Consider the following 23,697-nt stretch of genomic DNA (forward strand, 5'->3'; position numbering starts at 1 on the left):
TCTCTCTAGCAAATCAATATAGACAAACTTTAGATTTAATTACATTTTATATAGTATTTATAGAAGTCCCTTGCTGTATATAATAGCTGGCCATAATACAGTCTGAGGTATGTTTTGTTAGATACAGGCAAAATGCCCAATGCAGTCTCAAGACTCTGTACCATATGGCATTAAGAATGCAATTAAAATGACAGCCTCAAAATAACTAAGCTAAGGTTGGAGTAGAAGAAATCTATTACAATCCCCAGCTCAATGTAAAATAAAAGTGGAAGAAGGGAGAGGAGGAAAATAGAAAGGAGAAGGGAAAGGGAAAGGAGAAGAAGGAGAAGGTGGGGGAGGGGAGGGGGAAGGGGGAGGGGAAAGCTCTTTTAGTTCTTTTAATGAAGTACTAGTTTGGGAGTTTGTGTCCCTGATATTATGAAATTATTCTATGAAATGTTCTATAGTGCTGAAGAAAGGATAGAAACTGGTACATTTGTTTTCCATAAATGAAAGAGAGACAGAAAACAAAATTACCCTTTAGTAATAATCAGGGGTGGGTTCTAAAATGTTTTTACTATGGGCGTGGCTTATTTTGTGGGCGTGGCTGGGTGGGGGTTAATGTGACTGGGTGGTTGTGGCCAACTTTTTTTTTTTTTACTTTTAAAAGCATTTTTTCTACAACCTTAAGAGCTTGCAGGAAAAAATGCTTTTAGGAGCCTCTGACAATCAGGCAACTCAGCTGGGATCACCAGAGGCTTTTAAAAGCCTCTGATGATCCCAGCTGAGCCACGCGATCATCAGAGGCTTTTTTTATATATATTTAAAAGCATTTTTTCGGCCGAAGGAAAAAAAATTGTAGAAAAAATGCTTTTAAAAGTAAAAAAAAAAAGCCTCTGATGAAGTGGGCAGGGTAAGTGAGCGGTGACCGGGCTGGGGACCAGTTCGGGGGCGTGGCCAGCCAATGTTATTACCGGTTCTCCGAACTACTACAAATTTTTACTACCGGTTCTTGCGAACCGGTGAGAACCAGGAGCAACCTACCACTGGTTGTAATGGTCATAAAACAATTCTGGTAGGTTGATGGCTCTTTCTGAAACATTACAATACAAAAATATTCAGAACATTTTGGAGAGTTTTTTAATCATTACATTTACAATTATGTAAACTGACTTCTTAAAGGACTTCCTTTTTCCTTTTTTAGAAAAATGTATAACATTGTTAGTACTGCTTTAAAGACTTACAGATGTTTCTTCTTCCATCAATAAATGTTCCTCATTGGCAACTTTTTAAGCTATTAAACAATTTGACTATGGCTGTGTTAATGTTGAACAATGGTTTTTGCTATATCATCCAAGATTATCTAGTTTCATTCTTTCTTTTTATTAATTTCTATTACAAATATTAAGTCTACCGCAGGGGTGGGTTCTACTTACCTTTACTACCGCTTCTGCACATGCGCAGATTGCTTCTCATGATGTCAGGGTCAGTGCGCGGATCCTCCCACTGGTTTTACTACCGGTTCTATAGAACCGGTCCGAACTGGGGGCAACCCACCACTGGTCTACTGGTATAAGAAATTTCCATCTGGTTGATGTTTTAATAGTTAAATGGATATACAATTAACAAACCTAGATAAGCTTCCTTTACTGAATTTACAAAAGATGTATCAGGCATGAAAGATCAGGCCCACACATGAAGTTCCAATTAAACTGATTTATGCCTATGCACAGGAATCTACTCAACTAATTGTTAGCAGTATCTTGGCATTATATAAGGGTCAAAGGAATTCAAGAGGAGTTGGATTTAGTTCATTTGTGATTACATAGACACTAGGCTTATTTCTCTTTTAACTCCACCCTAAATTGCTGTCCTTCTTCCTCTTATATCAGTCTTGTCAAAGTTTTGGGGAAAAAATAAAAATAAATCAAATTCTGGGACATTATTTGAAGGGAGTAAAGTAAACAAAGGAATATAAAGTTGGTTTACGTGATCAAGATTATAATAGATATGTTATTATCTCTCTGGTAACCCTTAATGGACTTTTGCTGACATTCTGAAACAAGAAGGCTTCATGGATTTGTTTATAGATATGAAATGGGATTGACAAAGAAGTGATTACTTGTTGTATTTTAAGAGAAGGTAATAAGTTACTAAAAAAATTATGCTTGTGATGAAGAGGGAACGCCTTTATATATTTATTTATTTTCTTTACTATTTTCTTACTTATTTTTCATTTCTTTTCTCTTTCTCTTTTCTCTTTCTTTTCTGCACCTTTTTTTTCTTTTTTCTTTTAATTTGTATTAATTTTTACATGTGTGTATCCTCTTAACTAATGTTGCAGTCTTGTTGATTCTGAATGACTGATCTGTGACTTAGCACTCCAGAAAATTATATGCTTTTGCATATATGGATATACAACCTTAACCAAAATTTCTCTCCTGCTTTGTATTTTCTGTGTTAAGCATACATAGTGTATAAGCCTCTAAAAAGTTCAACTAAGGGCAACACAATAAATGTCATTGGAGCTAAAAGATAGTTTTGCATTTAAAATACAAATTTCTAAAATAAATAAATAAACAAGCAAGCCATGAAAAATTGCTAGTAGATAATGAAAACCACTTAAAATAGTATATGAATTGGGTAGATTTAGAACTTTATATATTAAAAAAAACAAAGAAATAAACAATATATAATTGAATCAGAGCCAGAGTGAAGGGATAACTTACATAACTTGGGACCAGATTACCTAAAATAGCATAATTTCCCTGATGAGAATGGGCTTTAACAGCTTCAGGACATCTTGATCCCTGTCCCTGCTGAAAGTAGGTGTGGTGGGGACATACTCTACACAATTTCCAGTGGTTTCTCATGACCTCTGCAACTCTCGGTCAACTAAGGCAAAGCTGGCTCCTTCTATCCATCTGCTGTTTTATTTGGGCTGACGTTTAGCATGCAAGCTATTTGATGGCTGAGGTAGATTTAAATTAGCTGGTGGCTAATTTAAATTTTTACTTTTACTGATGGATTTTAATGGTGTTTTAATTACATTTTAAATTGTGTTTTTATTTAATTTGCATTTTTATTCAATTACCGTTGCTTTATTTCATTTCCATTATTGTAAGTTGCCTTGAGCTCCATTTGGATTGGAAAACAGGAATATATCCTAATTCTTCCGTTAACTAATTCATTCAGGAACCTTTATTTTTTTTCCTGCTGCCCTGAGTCTAAAGAAATTATTCCACTTCAGTGTATCAATCTTTCCAAAAATCTAGACTTGGAACATAATGCTTCCTGCAGCATCTTTCCTTTTTTTTTCTTTGGGTCAAAAAATGATGTATAATCAAATCCATCATGAATTATAAATAGTATAATTGGATGCACACTTCCCAAAATCTCAGTTTCAGGATTCATAAGTGATACCCTCGTTTTGCTGGTATAAGATTTTCTTACTCATATAAATACAGAACACAGAATAACAGAATTTGAAGGGACCTTAGAGGTCTTCTAGTCCAACCCACTGCTCTGGCAGAAAATCCTATACCATTTCAGACAAATATTTGTCCAATCTCTTCTTAAAAACTTCTAGTGTTGGAGCATGCAAAACTTCTTAAAGCAAGTCGTTCCACTGATAAATTGTTCAAGCTGTCAGGAAATTTCTCCTTAGTTCTAGGTTGCTTCTCTTGATTAGTTTCTTCCATTGCATCTTGTCCTGCCTTCATGTACTTTGGAGAATAGGTTGACTGACCCCACTCTTTGTGGCAACCCCTGAGATATTGGAACATTGCTATCATGTCAACCCTAGTCCTTCTTTTCATTAAACTAGACATACCCAATTCCAGCAACCATTCTTTATATGTTTTAGCCTCCAAGCCCTAATCTCTTTGCTTCTAGAGTCTCAACATCTTTTTTACATTGTGGCAACCAAACTGGATGCAGTATATAAACCAGTGATTCATTCATACTGAAACACCTTTGCATTCAAAGAGAGAGGATTGTTCTTTTGCTGTCGATCATAAGAACAGTCCTACTAAATCAGATAAAAATATGTCAAGTCCAGAAGTTGTTCCCAAGCAGACGTCAGGAAGTAAGATATGGATTTTTTTAAAAAAAATAAAGTAGAATGAAATAAAAGAGAACTTCAAAAGGGTGTAGATTTTTTTTTGCTATCTTTTTTTTAACCATTTAAGATTGAGCTTACCTTTCTTTTATACTTGTGCCTAGTTCAGAAACCTCAAACTATTAATGGACTGCCAAGGGCAAAGTTTGGCCAAAGCTAATGTATCCTTTATAATTAGAGATTTGTTGATCAGTTAACTTATGTTAAAAATAAAACAAAAAAGTTAAAAAAGAAAATAAGTTTCAAAAAATATTTGATGACCTTGATTTTATTCTCTAGAAAATCTTCAATTTGAAAAGAAAAAAAAATTGCATGAAGAAATGCAGCCAATTAATATCTCTATTCTCTTTGCTAAGTCCCTGCTGTGGAATCTGTCTTAGCTATTAAGAGCTGAATTAAAATCCATCACACAGGACAGAATGTGCAATTTACTAACATACACTTCTACCTTTTAAAGTTTTTTGCAGCATCACACTTAACAGAGGAGCAAAATATCAGAACATCTTGTGGTATTCATGTGTTTTGACACGTCAATGTAACACAGCTGCTGAATAATCAAGATGAAAGCGTAAAAGAGGAACATATACTAGAAAATATGCGTAATCAGATGCAGGCCACTTCTATAGTTTAAATCCTGAAACAGAACTTAAGAATCCCCTAAGCTTCTAGCTTTAATAGAGTTCAACTTCCATTAAATTTGTTCTGCAACCATCATTAGCAGTGGTGGGAAGTATTTGTGGATTAGGCTGAAAAAAAAAAAACAGCAGATGGAGAGAGATAGTGATTGCCTTAACAGAGTTTCTGGTAGAAAAGAGGAAGATACACATCAACTATACTACTATAGGTTCCACAGCATATCAATTCTACCTAAATCGTGTGATGTATATATACCAAACTATAGGTAGGATCACATACCTACCTTTTTAATATTTATGAAAAGGATCCTCGTAAAGTTATCTAGGTATTTGGACTATATGCAGATTATGCTCAACAATGTTGCTTGTTATCAGAATAAAATGAAATTGGAAATAGTGAATTGGCATTTAATCAGTAGTGAGCTGAATGAGAATGAGAATGAGAATGAGGGACTAATGAGAACCGAAGCTAAGGAAAGATAGTTTTCAATCTCATAATCTGGAAGATGGTAGATTTGCACTGTCATTGAAAGTCAAGTTTGGTTTTGATAGTTTCTCTTAATTTCATCTTTCTTGCTAGAAATTAGGTAATTGTAGTGACATAAAATGCCCTTTATTAGTGACTAGTGTCCACCTGAAACCGGCAAGGAGCAACTGGTTGAGTTTGGGGTTCTTTGGTCCATGAAAAAATTGCCATCTTTGAATTTGAATAAGGTTGAACTGCCCAACAGAGACCCAGTCTGTAATCTGAGGTTCTGGATGCATGACTCCTGTTCAAGGAGCAGATGGCAGTCATGGCCAGGAAAGTCTTTGCACAATTGCAGATTGTGTGGCAGTTATGCCTTTTCCTAGACCAATAATTCCTGCACACAGCTACCCACACCCTGGTCACCTCCCATCTTGACTACTGCAATGCACTCTACATGGGGCTGTCCCTGACAAGTATTTGGAAACTTCAGTGGATTCAAAATGTGGCAGGCAGGCCCACATGGTTTTATGCAAATCTAGATTTGCACATATGTCACCACTCTTGTAGGAACTGTATTGGTTATAGGTTTGCTTCCAGGTTCAATTCAAGATGTTGGTTATCACCTTTAAAGCCCTAGTTTATTTGGGACCAGGCTATTTGAATGGCTGTCTTTTCCTAATTACATCTACTTGACCCACCAAAGCAGAAAGGCAAGATACATTATGCATCCCTAGCGTCCCTACTGTTAAGATGAATGGCCTTCTCTGTGGTGGCTTCTTCCCCATGGAACATCATTCCTATGGAAATAAGATTAACTCCCACCTTGCCACCCTTTTGAAAACCACTGAAGACATGGTTTTGCCAGAAGTTCTGGGACCTCAAGATGATATGAAGCCCACCAAGTGTTGTCCCAGGGGGGTGGGATTCATTGGGTTTTGTATGTAGGGTTTTTCTTCTGAAAGTCACCTAGAATCACTGTGGCCATATAAAATTTCTAAATAAATAAATAAAATCAGAATGCAACTGCTCAGATTCTAATTTTAATGACCTGATCAAATCTTATATCCCTATTTTTTTAAAGTATTTTCCTCATAGCTGGCATGTCAGAGATCAAGGAAAAATTCTGCTTTACATCCAGGAATTTTTAGGTATGTCTGGTTCCAGCTTTCACATTAGCTAGGCATCAAATCACTGCAGCCTTAGTTTATTTTTAACATTCTTCTAAGCATTTCTGGCAGGTCTTTTCATGGTGGAGTCTTGTTTTATTGCTTTATGAGTATGTGGGTGTGCAGGGTTTTTTTTTCAACAAGAAAAATATTTCAAGTTGTTTTAGAATTCATTTCCAGGCTAAGTATTTCTGAAGGTACTCTGCTTCATAGTCTCTATTTATCCAGACTCACATTAGGGTAATTATTGATCGAAAAATCTGTGCCTTTGTTGGAGTTGTCATAGTAGACAACTTATAGGCAGATTTGATTGACAAGCAAGTCAGAAGTCAGAAGCATTTGCATGGTTCAAAGACACACTGTGAGGAAAATGATTATTGCTTTGCAACACTCTTAGGAAAAAATGTTATATAAACAAAAGCATTATTTCTAGGTATATAGCAATAGCATTTAGTCTTATACACCATCTTATAGCACTTTTACAGCCCTCTCTGAATGGTTTACAATGTCAGCATATTGCCCCCAACAATCTGGGTCCTCATTTTATCAAGCTTGGAGAGATGGAAGGCTGAGTCAACCTTGACCTCCATCAGGATTGGAGTCCAGGCTGTGGGCGGAGTTTGCCTGTGGTACAACATTTTAACTACTGTGCCACACAGCTCCTGTTGTAGCTTAGCTACATCGTCAGTATGAAAAGTTCTTACAGTAATTTTTTTAAAAAAGTAATTAAAGTATCATTGGAGCAAGTTCATTATGATCTTCTGCCCACTTGAAGATCAAGCTACTTTTGTTTACCCACATACATACTCCAATTTCCTTTTCATGTGAAAGGTGCAAAATGTCTTATTGGAAATGTCCATTTATGCTGGTGTAGAGAACCTCTGCTTAGTTCTGTTTTCACTATGCTTCTTTTCACAACTACATAGTTCTGAACTCTTATCAAGTGAGAAATGAAACATTCCCTTCCTTTTCCTGCTTTATTTTCATGATACATCTCCAAGAGCACTCTAAACCTGAATTTCAGGAGAGGCCTAGGGCCCAGCACCAAAGTCATTGCTGTTCACTACACTATATTCTAGATATTTAGCAAAATTCAATCCACCACCACCACCACAACAACCAAACTTTGCCATTTTTTTTCCTTCTCAGCACAAAATGGAAAGTTTCATTTTGATTCCTAAAAGAAATATTATTTTCAACTTTAATATAAGTATAGGGACAAGAAGGGGTGAATTCTCAAATTTCAGTATACTTTGTTTGACTTCTCAGCACAACATAAAAGCATAAAAAAAAAGAAAAGAAACATTTTGTTACTCATTTACTTTCAGCTAACTTTCTCTTTAATCCACTTTTCTTTTCTTGTTAGCACCAGATGCTTACATGGAATGGAACACACAAGCCTAGCTTCTTATTTTGCAGCCAATCAGATGATAATCTTCAGGATTTTCTGGCTATTCTAGGAACCATCTCCTTATCTTATCTAGTTTAACACAATCAATGTGACATCACAACACCTGTTGAGAGGATTAGAGGCTGGCTATTACTAAAGCACTCACCCCAAGTGGCTTTTCAACAGCTTCTTATTAATCTAGTTATCACTACCTCTTCTTCCAATCCAGAATTGCTATTCCTATTTTATCTACCACACCAGATTTAAACAAGCAATGCTGACAGAAGAATGGAGAGATTCAGCATCACAAAAGGTTCACTCGCTTTCCAGTTTATGAGCTGATATTGTGCAGTTTGAAATTCTTAAACCCCCAAATGATCAATGTGCTTTCCAAAGCCCCTATAAAAATGAGCACTATAGACGAAATAGAAAACAACCACCGATGCAACAGCTTTCAGAAGTCAGTCAGTGGACTGAGTTAGTGTTGGTCTGTTTTTTCTTTTGTATTGTTTTAATGTACCCATGTTTGTATGTATTTTTGTTTTGTGTTTACCTTAATAAAAAAAAATGAGCACTATTTATTTTAAGTAATAAGAAGGAAAACAATGGGATTTAATGTTAATAACATAGAGATTCAATTACATTTGTTTTGGACCTGGCTGTATCTCCTTTTTGGGGCATAGCCTCTAACATGCCATTCAAAGACAAGTACACTCTTGACCCAAAGAAGCTGTGCAGTCCCATTTAAGGATAACAATAGCTGGATAATACATATTATAATACCTTCAACCAATGCGATTATGGCAATTCACAAGATGCAAATCATCTGCATTGGCGGTAAAAACCTTTATGTATCATTTTAAAAAATATAATTTATGCACAAGTATAAGCTCCAGCAACAGTGTTCTGACCTAGGCTTCTCCAGCAGCACCAAGCCGAGTCCGAGTCCTGATAAACCCGTTTTCTTTAATTTACAGTGAATTCCTCTCCAGCAAAATCTTTCCTCTCCAACAGTCTTTCACGTTAGTTTGCAATTACCAACTTTTATGAGGCTTGGAGAGTGGCTGGGCTGATATCTTTCAGATGCTGCAATACTTGGCAAGAATGCAGTAATGAACAAATTGTCTCCTGCAAACTCCACTCCCCTTTCGCTCTTCTTTTATTCCCTCTGTGAGGGGCCATTCATCATCCACCTGTGGCCTTACTCCCAAGTCGACCCTTGTTCTTTAGCCGTTCCCTTTTTCTGGCAACTCTGCACATGCACACACTGGGAACGGATTCCAGCTGTTTGTATGCCTCACTGATATCTGACTCCAAAGGCAGCTGATAACTGGCATACAGCTCTGGCCCCCTCTCTGCCTCTAATGCAGAGCCTTCATCAGAGCCTTCCCCAGACTCCAGCACTGGCCCATGTTCCTCCCCGCCTCCTAACTGTCCGAATCTACTGCCAAATCTGCTGGCTGCTGGCAGGCCACAACGAACAGCTTTCTTTTTTCTTCTAACAAAATGGCTTATTCTTGCCTGGAACAGGAGGAGCCAATGTAAATCCCGGAACTCCCACAATCCCAAAGTCACCTTGTGGTGAGATGTGGTGACAAATCATTTTAATAAATGAATAAATAAACAAATGATCCCTTATCATTGTCCAAGATCTTGAACTAAATGAAAGCTTTCCCAGTATTTCAGACTCAAACCTCAATTCCTTTACAGAAACCCAAATGCTTTCTTTAGTTGTATTGGAAACCAAGAAAGGACTATAATTTTTTATTTTACACCTCACAGAAACGAATGACATTTATGACATTAGTAATTCATTACTGGAGGTTAGGAGATTGTTTCTTTCCCCAAGTCATTGTTGACTCCTGATGACTTTCTGGATTAGTGTCTGCAGTTTTCTTGGCAAGGTTTTTTGGAAGTGATTTGCCATTGCTTTCTTCTAGGGTTGAGGAAAAAATGACTGGCTCAAAGACACCATGGATTTGTGGCTAAGGCAGAACTAGAACTCACAGCTTCTTGGATTCTAAACTGGTGCATTAACCATTATAGCTCTCTATTAGAGAATGGTGCTGGATAATTTTTAAATAAGTAATTGTGAGATAGGCCTTTTTATAAGGGATGATCGATAATGAATTTCTGAATATAATTAGATGGAATCTGCGGTGAATGCTGATCAAATTGTGAGATTCAACCTGCCATGTTTTAGATGCTTGATTTGCAAGAACGGCATTTAAACTCTACTGAATGAAGTTCTCAAAAATTCATCATGGGCTTTGTAGGAATTGTCATGGATATGAAGTATACATATAAGATGGGCCTCATTTTTTAAAAAATCTGCCGTATTTCAGAATGGCAGCAACGATCATTCATATGTTTAAAAAAATCCTACATTAACTTTCTCACTCTCACTTTATCATTTATTTACAATTTATATAAACATGATACATGATAATGGTACATCATTATATGTCTCTGACCAATAAATTTGCTATTTATTTGTTTATTTTTTAAAAAATGGTACTAGGATATTGAAGCTTGTGTTGAGTAAAACACAATTTAAAGATTTTGTCAATGCTATTTGTTACTCAGTAAGCACCAAAGCCCCCACCACACACATAGACACACGCATGCACACCCAAGCGCAGAATTGAGTGATGGGTATGGAATATATAATAGTAGAGTTAAAATGTTTTTATTAAGCAGTATTTTCCAAGCAGGCATCAAATGCCACACATCTTCTGTCAAACCATTTTTAACATTCCTGGTCCTAGGAGGGGAAAAATAGCAAAAAATGACTTAATTATAGAACATTCTATTATTCATCATCTCTCACCAAAGCATTAACCATAGAGAACCCTAATGAAATATGTCTATCTATCTAATCTATCATCTATATCTATCAAACAATACCATATTGACCAAACAATACCATCTATCAAGCATACTTTGTCTGTTGTATATGCCTGTCTTTTCAAATAAGATCCCAACCCCACAACCAAGGATGAGCTTGTGGTATTTTATATTATATGTTAGGTCATGGCATCTGGGGTTAGATCATGGCATCTGGCCCTCTCAATTCCTGGCAAATAGATGGGAAAGAAATGCAGGTAGTGACAGATTTTATTTTCCTGGGCTCCAAGATCACCACACATGGGGACTACAACCAAGAAATTAAAAGACACTTGCTCCTGGGGAGGAAAGCTATGGCAAATCTAGACAGCATACTAAAAAGCAGAGACATCACCCTGCCAACAAAAGTGTGTATAGTCAAGGCTATAGTGTTCCCAATTGCAACGTATGGCTTCCTTCCATAAGGAAGGCTGAGTGCCAAAGAATTGAGGCCTTTGAACTATGGTGCTGGAGAAGACTCCCATGAGTTCCTTGGACTGTAAGGCGATCAAACCGGTCAGTCCTAGAGGAGATCAACCCTGACTGCTCTTTAGAAGGCCAGATCCTGAAGATGAAACTGAAATACTTTGGCCACCTAATGAGAAGGAAGGACTCACTGGAGAAGAGCCTAATGCTGGGAAAGATTGAGGGCAAAAGAAGAAGGGGACGATAGAGAATGAGGTGCTGGATGGAGTCACTGAAGCAGTAGGTGTGAGCTTAAATGGACTCCAGAGGATGGTAGAGGACAGGAAGGCCTGGAGGAACGTTGTCCATGGGGTCGCGATGGGTCAGACACGACTTTGCGACTAACAACAAATGTTTATTCGGACAAATAGATTTTAAGAGTAACAGAGTTGGAAGGGACCTTGGAGATCAACTAGTCCAACTCCCTGCTCACGCAGGAGACCTGTACTAGGGATTCAAACCACCTAACTGACGACCTTTGTGATCGACAAGCTCAGTGACTTAGCCACTGAGCCATCTAGATTTCTTTTTATTGCTTTCCATTTGTTTTAGTGTCAGCTGTCCAAACTCTTTCTGGAGTTAGATGGCTTATAAATTAAATCAACTTAAATCTAATCAATCAATCAATCAATGTGTTAAATGGATGTGGAGATAAGGTTTGGTTGGGTGATAACACTAAGAGAGTTAAAGTATTATAAAAGTAAAACATGCATGAGAAAAAGTGGAATGGTGAAATGCTGGGCAGAAAGTAAGAAAGAAAGCTGTGTGATATTGCTTTTTTATTTAATATACACATTTATATAAGGGATTATTGGGGCAACAGAGTTATGTTGCTTATGGGTATACATACATTTTTGTATGCTGAAGATACCATGTTGTTGCTTGAGAACACACACAAACTCACAGGTGTGTGTGTGTGTTTGTGTGTGTGGGTGTGTGTGTGGAGACAGAGCAAGTATGTGAATTTGTATACCTTGGCAGAATGCTTACTAAAGAAGGGGAATATGTATGGATAAAATTTTCAGATGCAGAAAACCTAGTAGTCCAGTAATATGTAGCATATGATCTGTTACGAGTAACAAATGATTGTCAACATAAGAGAAAATGGATTTGTAATGGAGTGTGCATCTGCTTTATTTGGTGTATGGAACTAAAAGCTGGGAATATTATGAGAAATAGTGAAGTAAGATGAATGTAGTCAGAATAGGTTACTTAAGAAGTAACTGTGATAAATCAAGATATAAAGTCTATGAATGAAAAAGTATTGGAAAAAAATATGAAAACAAAATTGGGTCAAGGGGAAGAGTAAGAAAGTTTGGACTGAACTCCTGAGAAAGAGATGAGAAGCACAAATAACAAAAAAGAAATGTAAGCATTGGTGCATCCAGGTGGAGAAAGCAAGAATAATTTGTAAGGACAGAAATGTACTGTTTGAAGGATTACGGAGAATGTGTTAATATAATGCATATTTAGTCTTTGCCATATTTCCTTTAGTTTATTTTTGTCTTTAATTCTTTGATTTATTATTTCTTACCTTTTTTTCAAAATGTAACTTTGAAAGGTAGTGAATGTAATACATGTGTGTAACACATCTACATATACTTATGAACTAATGATAGTTGTTGCATTTCCAGCTTGAAATTACTGTTATCAAGGAAATCATACAAAGAATGGCAACCTGACTAGCCATAGACCTGCAAAATTATTATCAAAACACCCCCTTCTCCTTTTACTTCTGAAATAATGCTAGTTAAAAAGAGGGGAATAGAACAGAAAACAGATCTGTGCAATTAAATACCATAATTTCTAAATAGCATGTTTTCCTATGCAGCATCTTTGGAGGCTGTTTAGCAACATGTTTATATCTGCTTGTGTCATGCAGACCATTGGCAATCTTCCAAGCTGAAGGTAATACAAGTTATTACAATGAGCAAAAAAACCCCCCAACAATGACAACTCTCTTATTGCAATCTGGATTTAGGGAAGGATAGGAAGTGACAGCTGGGGCTAGGTTAAAAGCTTTGCAGTATTACAGCATAGTCAATAGTATTTGTCTAGTTTTTTTCCCTTTAATTCCTTTTATACTAGTAAATGCTGCTGTGTACAGCTCATAGTCATTGTAATAAAATATTTTGGCTGAAGATCATAAAAGGCGTATACAATCTATGTCATAGTGCATAGAAAAGCTTTTGTTCCAAAAATGCATCATGCAGGCCTTATTTTTGAAAAGCTCACCTTTGGCATAAAGATAGAACATTCATGTGGCTGCCAACTTCACATCTGTTTTCATTTCTACTTTTTGTGTCCATCCCTTCCATTCTCTTTGTTTTGTTTTTACTTCTTGTTTCATATATCTAAACATTTCTAGACCATTCTCCATTGACTATGGAGATTCTCAGTCAACCAGGTCATGGTTGTCCCAAAGGTACTTTTTCAAGAGGCAATTGGACTTTCTGACATCTTTTTCTTTGAAGACGTTTCACTTCTCATCCAAGAAGCTTCTTGAGCTTTGAATGGATCAGTGGTGGGTTGCTACTGGCTCACCCCGAATCGGGCAAATCAATAGCAGTGGCGGTGGGAGATTCCGCCCACCCACCCGGACAGCTCTGTGTATGCGCAGAAGCATTGCGCCCATGCGCGCACACCCACAAGCGAACTGGTAGTGACAGGATTTGAATCCCACTACTGGACTGGATGGTGGGGAATGGAAGGATTTATACTCCTTGCAGACAGCTAATCATTTTCATTCTTTTAGCGAGTCTTTCAGGCCACTTGGAAGTTTGTCTGTGTCATCAAGGTCACCTGAGTGTGCAAATGGGTGTGGAGACTTCTTGGAACTGTTGAAAGGACTATGTAGTAGTCTGGAGATAGATGATATAGTATCCCTTCCCCTCTGTTGAGAGAGGGCTGTTCAACTTTGACATAGATGGTCTCTTTGATCCCTCTTTTAATCCAGCAGTCCTCTCTGTCCAAAATGTGGACTTTGCTGTCTTCAAAAAAGTGGCCTGTGTCTTTTAAATGCAGATGGACTGCTGAATCTAGTCCTGATGGGTTTGTTCTCTTATGTTGTGCCATTCTCCATTCTTCTTTATTCTATCCATACTTCCATGATCCCCTCTATCTGACCTACTGCTCATTATGCCTACAGCCTATGAAGCTCACCTAAAGTTAGGCAAAGAACCTTGCGGTTCACTCATCTACTCCAAGGACAATCAGACAATATTTTGTTGTGGAGGTGGTGGTGCCCCATCTGACATGAGGATAGTGCCTGCAAATGCTGCCACCAACTCTTATCATTGGAATCACAATATAAATATTGCCACATTCCCAAATCGGTCATTGCCTGGATAAGCTTGGCTAAAGTTTACAACTTCTCAGCCAGCCTTAGTCTAGCAGTTGTAATTCATCTGGACAACATTGAGTTGGAGAAAACTGCAACATAAATAATGAACTGATTTAATCAGTATAAAGACTCCCCCCAATCTATGCAATTTATAACAGTCTGGTAGTCCTTTGCTAACGCTCAACAGTTAGATGTCACTGGTTTTGCTACCACAAATGAATTTCCTGTTGCTGTACCTATTTATTAAACATTATATTGTAGTTTATATTTTTAAACCTTAACTCATGTAGGTTCATGCTACTTTAATAACAATCAACTCCTATACCAGATTACCATAGTCTTAAGATTTTTCCTCTTCAGTAGAAACCCAACTGAAAAGGATGAAAGAAAAGATTTCTTGATGATTTAAACTGAAATGCCTTGATTTGTAAGGCTGTGTTCTCAATTCAGCTGCCAACATTTGGCTAGCCTCTGTTGATCTCAGAAGCTAAGGAGAATCAATCTTCGATATTACTTAAGTAAGAACCTTAGAATTGAATGACTGTTGATTAGATTGGAAACTAAAAAACAAATCAGAAGTTGGAAGTGATAAACCAACCTCATAATACTGCCAAAATAAACCTTTGGCATCACCACAAGCTCAGCTCAAGGCAGTCTTTACAGCTGAACAATCTTCTTGTTTAAATAGGTACTTATTCTATTCAGAATATAAATTTTATTTGATGCTCTATTTTTGCAACAATATCTGTCTTTATTATGCAACTCTTCTTCAAATTGTAGTTGTTATTGTATGCCTTATCATATGTTGTATGTAAACCCTTGGAGGATGGAATATACATTTTTATCTGAAGAAGTAAATACTCCAAAACAAAGAATAAAATGAATAAAATAGCTCACAGTTGAGATAATCCTTAAACGCTCTTTTTCATATCAGCAATTAGATTTTTTTTAAAAAAATTGCTGATATGATATAATCAAAACTTGTAATAATTAGCTTTCTTTTAGGCTGGCCTTATAAGAAGGAGCTGGAATTTCATACTATAGGGCATCCTTCCTTCCCCAATCTGATGTTTCCTTAATTTGTGAGACTTCAAATTTTTCTCACCATATTTCATGAGAATAATAGGAATTAAAGTTTTCTGTTAACTGGAAGGCATCGTGTTGGAAAAAGCTGCCTTAGATGCTCTCAAATAACAATTATACTTATGAATATTCAGTATGCCCCATTATTATCACTAGAGACATTAGAAAATTGACATACTTTTTAATAAGCCACTAGAGTTTGATAATATAAACAAGCTTTCATAATCTAAGTTCCCAGAGGTCTTTCATGCATGGGAGCATTTGGATCTAGGGTTGCCAGGTCTGCTTCCAAAAAATAGCGGACAAGCGGGGGGGTGTGTGTTAAGTAGTAAAAAATTTTTAAAAAAATTTACAATTAAATTATATATTTTCTTACAAACATTTTAATATGCCATTTTAGGTCAGTCGACACAAGCTACAATACATTTTAAAAATGTGAACTGTACATAATTTTATAATATATTTTTATTTTAATCTCATCATTAATTTTTTCGGAGAATCGAGTTCAATGGATATTCGATCTTTGTCTCATTCTAACTTATGAAAAAAAAGACAAAACGTGATTCTCCTATCCTTATTCTCTTAGACTGTACAGCTTTAGATTACGTACCATTTCATCATAAAGCTTTTGAATAAAAAAAATGTCCACTATTTTGTGAAAAAAAATAGTGAACATAATGTGAAAAAAGCAGACTGTCCGCTCAAATAGTGGACACCTGGCAACCCTATATCTTGTTTATTAATATTAGAAAAAAGTTTGGTCCATACTTATTTTTTATTTACATGGGGCATTTTTTTAGTCCCCTTCACTTTTCCGGCCACCCATCTCATAAAACATAGCTCTGAATGGCTCTCAGAAATAATAAAACCAAAAACAAGAAAATTTAGAAAACCAGGCCCCTAACGCACAATCTCCAATCCATCAATCCTTACAATCCTTGCACTCTGAGTCCTTCTATCCCAAGGCCTGGGGAAAATGTTTCCCGGAAGGTTTTTCAGAAAGCTAAAAGAGTTGGAATTTAGCAGATGCCCAAAAGGTCATGTATGAAGTAACATGATGGAAGCAAGAGCAGTTTGTAAGGAGAGTAAGTTATGGAGAGATAGGATGAATCGTATTGGTATAACAAGTTTTAACTATGCTCCTTTAATTTTGTTCTTGTCAATAAAGGAGAACATTTGTAGCTGAGGGTTGACATCAGGGGTCCTTGGTGATCTCTGAGGTTGCTTTTTTTCTTGCAGATGTTTTATTACTCTAAGTAGCTAACATCATCAGTGCACTGATAATGTTAGCTAGTCAGGGTAATGAAATGTTTGCAAGAAAACAAGCAACCTCAGAAAATACCAAGGACCCCACATTTTGTTCTTGTTCTATGTCATGGCATTATTGTCTTACTCTTTCTTACTAATGTACATGTTCTATGTATTGTATTTATTTATTAATTTGTTTATCAAATTTATATGTCTGTGCCTCTAATAGTGTAATGTTTATGTATATATGTATCACAGCAGATCATGTAAAATCAGATATTTCTTTAGTTCTCCCAATAACAATAAAGTAAAAAATAAAACATTAATAACATTCTACTACACGGTATGCTCTGCCATTGTCTACATGTAGTCAGTTCCAAAGAATAGGAATTATACCAAAAGTCCATTGGTCAAACTGAAATTAGACAATTGCAAAATACTCTTTCATTGTTTGTCAACTCATTTTCACTACATTCATGCTCTCTAGTAATTTTTAAAACCTTAATGTGTTCTTAACCTTAAGTATTTAAAGCAACTCATTCAATGAATATCAACATTCAGATTAACAGATTAACAGAGTTGGAAGAGACCTTGTTGACAAATGGCAGTCCAATCTCTTCTTGAAGAAGATAACATGGATTTATGCTGCAAACATGATATCATGTTGTGAAAAATGTAGTTCAAAATTTTTCTGCCTCACTTCAAGTCACCATGGAGCAGAGATGGAGGACATCTCATAATAGTATGCCAAAAATGACATTATCATTCATTCAAGAATACTGGTAGTGTGCCAGAGAATAGTATGTTTGGGCCCCCACAACTCCAAATACCAGTACTAATAGTTTCTTCTGTATTCTTCTTTATTTTCTATCTTCCCAAACATGCCAGTACTTCTCCCATATTATTTATCTATCTGTTTGTTCATTTGTTTGTTTGTTTAGATTTTTGGGTTGCCCAACTCTAGTAAACCTGATATGGACTCTTATGGAATCTTCTGAAATCAAACATGTCTGCAGGATGAATAACAAAATCACTTAAAATATGAAGGCTTTACTGTATTTAATTATAAGATTTTTATCGCTGCCCATCTAAAAACATGAATATGGGTGGCTCACAACAACAATAAAAGCTCCAATAATAAAATACAAACCTACAAAACAGGCACAAAACTAGACACATCAGTCACTTCTTGGAATGCCCTACAACCAACTCCAGACATCCTTACTCTATCCCAGTACCTGGGTTAAAAGGCAGATCTTGATGGCCTTGTGAAAGGCTAGAAGGTCTGCTGAATCATTGAGTAGAGGAAGGTTCATAAGGCTGGGGATGTCATGGAAAACAAACAGTTCAGAGGTCCCACTAGATTTGAAGACTTCAGGGAAGGGGCCTGGAATGTGCTGTCATATGCAATCTATTAGGATGGATAGATACTCTCAGTGAGAGCCAGTCCCATAAGTATTTATCTGGTTTATTTCATATCTGATCATCTGTCCACAGAGATTCCCTTGAATCAATGACTTTGCCAAAATATTTTAGGGTAAATTTTATAGTTGTGTATTGGATTTGGAGCTCATATTTCAGTTTTCTTCTAAATTATGTTCTGTAACCATAAATCTATTTACAAGCCATCGATGACAAAAGAATGTTTGGAAACTCCTTGTTCAGTTTAATTAGTTGAGGCTGTCACATTTGCTAATGGTAATTAAAGTTGTACTTTACAATCTTTCAAATTCAGCATTTCCCAGATCAGCTCTGAAAATCTCAAAGCACCAGGGCTATCACAGTATGCCTGAACCTAATTTTTTTACCCAGAAGTCTCTTGTCCATGATAGCACATCATAATTACCATGAATTCCTTTCCATTCTTTGAGGTAAAGCTGAGCTTTATAGATATAGAAAAAAGAGCATAGAAACGTCTGGTTCCTCCCCACACCCTTTTTTTAAAAAAATATAGTATCCCTCCTTCTATCCTTCCCTGGTGAAAAAATGGTGCTAAAGACTATCTGTCCACTGTTTTTTTTTTTTTTCAGTCCAATCTATTGGCTAGAAGTAAAGAGAGAGAAAAATACAACCTGTACAGTCAGGACTGAAATATGGTTGTCTGCTTGTAATTTCCAGCCTCCAACAAGTGGCACTTCAGCAAAATTCCTCCCTTTCCAGAATGGGGCATAAACACCTCATTTCAAAAATCAGTGGCTGGATTGATGGCCCTCAGTAAGGAGGCAGCAGAGGTGTCAGCTCAAGTGATACAGAAAGAGAGAAAGAAACTTCTGAGGGAAAAAATCCTAAATGAACCCTTCCTATTTTCCCAAGGGAAACATCAGCAATTATATTCAACATTCAAATTCAATTGAGCATTAATAAATCGTAGCAACAGGGGTGATAGATCAGGCAAGGTTGAGGGAAGGAGCAAGAAACAAGTGGTGATTACTCTCTCTAGTGTGGATAAGCTCTCCATATGCACTGCAATATTAATCTACCTAAAACCACAGCTGGGTGTCAACATTTCATTCTTTGTCACAGCCATGAGAAGGTTGCAGTCTGTGTTGGCAGGGGGGCAGAGGTCAACCCCGAGGCCCCGAGGCCCCTCATATGTGGGGTGCCACAAGGGTTGGTCCTCTTGCCCCTCTTGTTCAACATTTATGTAAAGCCGCTGGGCGAGATCGTCTGTGGTTTCGGGGTGAAGTACCACCAGTATGCTGATGAAACTCAGCTGTACATCTTCACTCTGGACCACCCCACGATGCCCTTGAAGTGATGTCCCAGTGCCTGGAGGCCGTGCGGATCTGGATGGGGAGGAATAGGCTCAGGCTCAACCCATCCAAGACCGAGTGGCTGTGGTTTCTGTAGTCCCGATATAGTCAGTTGGCGCCATCACTGAATATTGGGGGCGAATCATTGGCCCCCATGGAGAGGCCTTGTAACTTGGGCATCCTCCTGGATTCACGGCTGTCTTTAGAAAAGCATATGACGGCTGTGACCAGGAGGATTTTTCATCGGTTTGCCTGATTCGCCAGTTGCGTCCCTTTCTGGATCGGGACTCCTTACGCACGGTCACTCATGCCCTCGTCACTTCCCGCCTGGACTATTGCAACGGTCTCTACATGGGGCTCCCCTTGAGGAGCACCCGGAGGCTCCAACTGGCGCAGAGTGCGACCGCGCGGGTGGTAATGGGAGCGACATGGCGTTCCCATGTAACACCTCTCCTGCATGAGCTGCACTGGCTCCCGGTGATCTTCTGGGTGCATTTCAAGGTTTTGGTTACCACCTTTAGAGTGCTCCATGGCTTAGGACCTGGTTACCTACGGGATCGCCTACTACCACCAGTAGCCTCCCACCGGCCGGTACGCTCTCATAGAGAGGAGCTCCTCCGGGTGCTGTCGACTGACGGCCCCTAGGGGGAGAGCCTTCTCTGTGGAGGCACCTACTATCTGGAATGAGCTCCCCCCGGAGATATGGAGGATCTCGGACCTGCGCACCTTCCGCCGTGCTCTCAAGACCTTTTTATTCTTTTCCCTTTTTCTTTTTTAATATGAAAATTTTAATCTGTTTTTTAAATGATTGGGGTGTTTTAAATCTGTCTGGGCCAAATTGTTTAATTTGGTTTTATTCTGTTTTTTAAATTTTGTATTTATTATTTTATTATTTGGTTGTTCACCGCCCTGAATCCTTTGGGAGTAGGGCGGTATATAAATCAAATAAAGATAAAGATAAAGATAAAGAAAGGTAACCTCAGAATTAAGTTAGCAATAGGAAGATGCCAGCTCAGACAGCAACAAATGCTTGCCCAATGGAAGTGTATGCTTCTGTATGTTTGCACATGCGTGTGATTTATTATTTTTTTTAAAACCACAATGACCTTTCTGTTATATTATTAATTTTCAGGAGGCCAGCATCTGTCTTTGCTTTGCTCTCTGTTTTCACAAGATGGTTCAAACATCATAAAGAGTGATGCATCCATACACAAATAGTCATAACTTGTTATAAATTCCACAGTAAGGCAATAAGATCATTAGGCCAACTCAAAAAGTGACAAAATATTAAGCATGTTTTTTTTTCAGTTTTCATCATCAAGAAGACAACCAGCAAAAAAATAATAATAAAGAAAGCAGGGGGTGGAGAGACAAGTGACGGATGTTCAACGTTGCATTTACCCACTGTCTCAAGATAAAAATGCTGCAGATTTTTGTGTTGGGTTCTACCAAGTGCTCTGAAGCTTTCAATGGATACCTAGGATGTCTGGGTTAAAAAGAGCTATCTTCATCATTACACAAAATGTACAGGGAACAAGAAAAGTAAGAAGAAAAAGAAAACAATAAAAGCTATATCCCACTTTCTGGCAGTTTATCACTTCCTCAGATCATCTTCACAACAAGGATTCGTACAAACATTGCCATTTCCATGGCAAAATCAACATTTGCTGTCCAATGAAATCAGAGGTACCAGAGATGCTCCATAATATCCCTGAGGTGGGAGCAAATGGCATGTAGGGCCAACTCTTGGACTTTTGTATGGCACTTATACAACACAGCACATATTGGACATACAGTACATTTTAGCAAAGCTATTCCTGCTGTAATATTCTGGCTTGCTTTCTGTCTATGACAGTAGAAAAAAAGTTGCTCATAAACACACAGTCCTATTTCTGGATATGGAATTACACTTCTTTTAGCATTTCCAGAAACTGAAAATTATCTCATAGTTCAATTTTTCTACAAAATTGATTTGTCTGATCAAAAAAAAAAAAAAAACATTTTCATTTTGTATTGGTTTAGGAATTCAGACAGGAAAGTAGCTGCACCTTTTCACACGTTCAAAAGCTTTGCAGAAATCATAAATGCATCTCCATCCCAAGAGTTCCAACCATTATATCATACCTTTATTTTGATTCTATAACACCAATTTCTGAGTGAATGGAGGGCAGAGGTGGGGCAGGCCTACCCTGCCAAAAAAATGAGTCTTCCCATTTCAATTTGTCATATTATCTCTAACCTCCACTCCCTTTGCTACCCATTTCTTTTGAGGAACTACAAACATCAGATGATGCTGGACTGAGATGATCATGATATGTTCTGTGAGGCTCTTCATCTCCTTTGGCAGTTCTAGGAAATAGATCCCATAGGGAATGTCTCATTTTATAGGAGTTTAAGGTCGTGCCAATGTAGGAGGACAAGAAGGGAACCCACTCACCTGACCTGCGTTGTTCCCTTTTTGACTCTCATTGTCAGCTGTCATGTAGCTTCAACTTCCATTTATCTATATGACATTTCCCAAGATCCTCCGTCCTTGAAGTATACGTTTCCATACACAGCGGAGTTTATCTGCATAGCAAAGTTCTTAGGTTTGCAGGATTTTCCTTCCCTGTCAGATCCATCCCTGGATGGCTTTCTCAAATTTCCCCTCCTTTTCTTTCCCAACAATTCCTCTTTTAACAGAGTAGGACCAATCTTCCTAGTTCCCTCTTTCCAATTCTTATTAATTTCTAATTCACTCCAATAACATTTTCTGTTTCGATCATAAGCTTGACCAGCAAAGCACGATATGTCCCAGCCCCCTTTTCACCCAAAAAGGGAACGGAAAACAATTCTCCTCCCTCACCATAATGTCTGTTATTAAGATTTTGAATTCCGAAGAAATAAAGTTACACCTTCCCCCCAGTGTTTTTCCAATCCATCTCAAAAGCTGTCTCTGATATTAGAAAAACAATTTACATTTTATAAATACCGATAGTTTCATAACAAACTCCTCTTACCTTTGAGAAATCACATTTATCCTTGGTTTGGTAAGTCAATTTCTGGAAGAAATTTAGTTCTTCTTGCTATGCCATTCATCCTTTCCCTCCTGCTTCAGGCAAAGACATAAAAATGATCTTTTTAAAAAATCCTTAGTCAATCTAGTGATGCAAAAATGAAGAAACCTGGGCAGATGGAATTTGATTCAGCGTAGTCCAAACAACAGAATCCTTGAGACTCCTTACTCAGAAATATCCACAGCACAGAAAAAGGAGGATTAAAAAAAAAAAAAAAGGGAGAATAGAAGACCAGTGTCTGTGTGTGTGAGCGTGCAAGAAAGAAAGTGAATAAACTTGTTTTCTGTTGTTGTTTCCAAAAGACTTATTTTGAATGACTGAGCGCAGCAGCCTGCAGGCTTTTCAAGCAGCTGGATCCCATGACATCCCGAGGTATCACAAGCATGTGGGTAGAGCAAGTCTTCAAGTTCATGTTAGCAGGAACCTTGCTTTAGTGTAGATGTACGTATGTATGTAAGAGGAAAAGGGGGAAGGATTACCCTCCCACACATGCACACATGCACACATAAACGCATGCACACAGAGAAGTATGGGGGAGAAAAAGCAGAAGGCGGGGAGGGGGAAAACGCGGCAGATTGAAATGATCTCATAAAGTGCTCTAGATGGCAGAGCCTCCCCGGCTTGTAAAACAAGCTGTGTGGAAATGGGAGGAGGAATGGAGAGAGCGATGGAGGGGGGGTGGAGAGAATCCACCCTCGCAAGCAGCTCGAGCTATTCTGCTCTCACGTCTCCTGAGGCTGTGGCACAGAAAGAGGATCTGTGCAGCAAAAACACATCCATGTAGGGATGGGCGGATGGATGGATGGATGGATGGATGGATTGATAAGAGAGAGGGGGAGAGATGGGGGAGAGAGACAGAGAGGGAGGCAGGAAGAGAGAGAGAAGAAAGAAAAAGAAAGAAAGAAGGAAGGAAGGAAGAAAGAAAGAAAGAAAGAAAGAAAGAAAGAAAGAAAGAAAGAAAGAAAGAAAGAAAGAAAGAAAGAAAGAAATGCCAAGGATGGGAGTGGAGAAGTCGGGAAGAAGGAAACGGGTTGGTACAGCTGATCCACATCCCCCAAACTCTGCGACTCCAAAGGCAGCAGTCTGCCAGTTTTCTCTAAATCT

General features: G+C 37.8%; 1 protein-coding gene across 5 annotated transcripts in view; it reads right to left on the bottom strand.

Annotated features, from left to right (window-relative positions):
- Positions 1 to 23,296, bottom strand: part of LRFN2 (leucine rich repeat and fibronectin type III domain containing 2) — a 325,117-nt gene extending 301,821 nt beyond the window's left edge. The window contains exons 1-2 of one of the 5 annotated variants that reach the window (XM_060692447.2): positions 22,537 to 23,296; positions 21,975 to 22,105 (exon numbers count right to left, since the gene is read on the bottom strand). The gene's annotated coding sequence lies outside the window, so the exon portion shown is untranslated. Of the gene's footprint in view, positions 1 to 21,974; positions 22,282 to 22,536 lie in introns of those variants that run through there. The other 4 variants (XM_034428008.3, XM_060692446.2, XM_087883103.1 and 1 more) reach the window with 4 other exon arrangements.
- Positions 23,297 to 23,697: the final 401 nt, after the last annotated feature.

The sequence above is a fragment of the Pantherophis guttatus genome, chromosome 1, assembly GCF_059756535.1.
Source record: "Pantherophis guttatus breed Tessera chromosome 1, ASM5975653v1, whole genome shotgun sequence".
In the NCBI taxonomy this organism is placed as follows: domain Eukaryota; kingdom Metazoa; phylum Chordata; class Lepidosauria; order Squamata; family Colubridae; genus Pantherophis; species Pantherophis guttatus.